This window comes from Galeopterus variegatus, unplaced genomic scaffold, assembly GCF_000696425.1.
Source record: "Galeopterus variegatus unplaced genomic scaffold, G_variegatus-3.0.2 Scaffold1781, whole genome shotgun sequence".
In the NCBI taxonomy this organism is placed as follows: domain Eukaryota; kingdom Metazoa; phylum Chordata; class Mammalia; order Dermoptera; family Cynocephalidae; genus Galeopterus; species Galeopterus variegatus.
In genome coordinates this window covers 360144-362410 of record NW_007727892.1, presented here as the reverse complement: position 1 = coordinate 362410, position 2267 = coordinate 360144, and positions in this window count along the sequence as shown.

The following is a 2267-nucleotide window of genomic DNA, read 5'->3' as shown; positions in this document are numbered from 1 at the left end:
GCAATAGAACTTCCCTGGTGCAGGCTGCTTCTGCCGTCACCAGCTGTAACAGCTCCCTCGCCCTCCAGGATTCCAGATCTAGTGGTCTGTGGCATTCTAGAAGGCGTCTAACTGAGAGGCAGCCCAGCTGAGCATGAAATGATGTAGGTGTAAGATGAAATGGCAATCGATCCCAGATAGACCACTTTATTCTGGAGGGGTCAGGGAGATAAAGCAGTTGCAGAACCAGTCATGAGAGCTGCTATTCTGCATGCTTCACCTGGGCACTTGGAGCTACACGCCTCAGCTGGGGCAGTTGAAGAGGGCACCAGACGAGCTGTCTCGTTCCAGCTTTCCCCAGGACAACTATGCTTCTACCACATACCTTCGAAGATCTCAACCCTTGCTTAGTTTCAAAAATCAGTTCCTTTTAAAAGTAATAAAACAATCTTCTTTCTAATTTAGCAGGTTGGCTCTAAATGGAAACTCATGACAATTTCCTGAGTTTAATGTACAATTGACCTCCCATTTAGGTAGCAAATAGTAACAAGTTGGTGGCTTGAGATTAACCAGCACAAGTACTAGGGTGTAAATTAAGGCAAATCATAACTGAAACCAAAATGTTTTCGTTATTTTAGTTATTATTTTAGTTATACTAAGTTTCCATTGACATTGTCCGAGCTAGGTCTCAGACCCTTCAAACCCATTGTACAGACTGGATCCCCAGATCCCTCACACACAGTCCATGCTAGGTAATTGGGAAAGATTCCAGGAGCTATTGGCAGACGACACGAGCTCAGTTCTCAGCTTCCTCAGTGGCAGCGGCTTACAGGTCTGGCGGTGGCAGTGGCCCTGCAGAGGGTCCTGGGGGCACTAGCAGCAACAGCAGCATCAGCAGGGGGTGGGAGGCACCGTGGATCAGAGCCACTCATCCTTATACTTAAGTCCATAACCCAGGACACCTGGGTGCACATGCGCAGTTACACTAGACAATAACCAGGGAACACGTGAGCACAGGTGACTATTTACATCAAATGCTCGGCAAGATTCTGAACATCTGAGGGACCCTCACCATTTTCCTGTATTTTCCCAACATGGGGGAATCCCCTACCCAAAGTCAAGATGGTGTTGACCCAATTTGTAGTGCAAGTTGTGTATTGGACAGAAGAAGAGAGTTAATTTGATTTTAAAATCTAAGTAACAAAACAATATCCTTTAGGGTCTGAGACACTTCCAGTAGAGATAGAGATAGAGAGAGAAAGACAAGAGAGACAGAGAGAAAGAAAGGAGAGAGAGAAAGAGAGAGAGAGATGAGGTAGATAGATAGCTAGATGTTGATGGAGTTTGGATGTATTGTCCTCCCAGAACTCATGTGGAAATCTGATCCCCAATGTGGCAGTGCTGGGAGCTGATTGAGTCATGGAGGCGGATCCCTCATGAATGGATTAATGCTCTCCCTGGGGGAGGGGAGATTAATGAGTGAGTTCTCACTCTATTCCCGCAAGAGCTGGTTGTTTAAAAGACCCTGGTACCTCCTCTTCCTCTTTCTCGCTTCCTCTCGCCATGTGATCTGCTTGTACCCGCTGGCTGCCTGCTGCTTTCCGCCACGAGTAGAAACAGCCTGAGGCCTGTGCCAGATGCAGCTGTCCCAGAATCATAAGCCAAATAAACGTCTGTTTTTTATAAATTACCCAGTCTCAGGTATTCTGTTAGAGCAACACAAAACGGACTAATACAGATCTTCACCCTTCAGAGATTGAACCTATAATTAGGGCGTTAGACATAAGGGAGCAGTAGCTGCTTTGGTCAATGACAAATCCAAAATCAAGAAAGTCCCACCCATTTGTCCAATCCATTATTTTCTTTTTTCTTTTCTTTTTTTTAGATTTTACTTCCAAAATCAGAAAAACTAAATAAAACATTATAGCTAAAAGGAATTTTGAAGCTTATTAATTAAGATTAATTTTGATGTATTCTTCATTTAACATCCAGGGAAATGGAAGTCCTGAGGGACTAGACGGCTTGACCTTGGTCACACCCACATGCCCTGTCACTCAATCAAGCACACCTTCCTGTGCAACAAGTTGCTTTCTTTATCCATCTGAATACAATAATCATTCATAAAGCACCTACAGTATACCAGATCCTAATCTGAGAGCAGTGAGGATACAGTAAAGAACAAAGCGTAATACTCCCCTTAATGAACAGGTGATTTTGGCTTTTCCCATGGTGAGAATTCTTTTTTTTTTTTTTTTTTCTTTTTGTCTTTTTTTCGTGTCCGACAACGG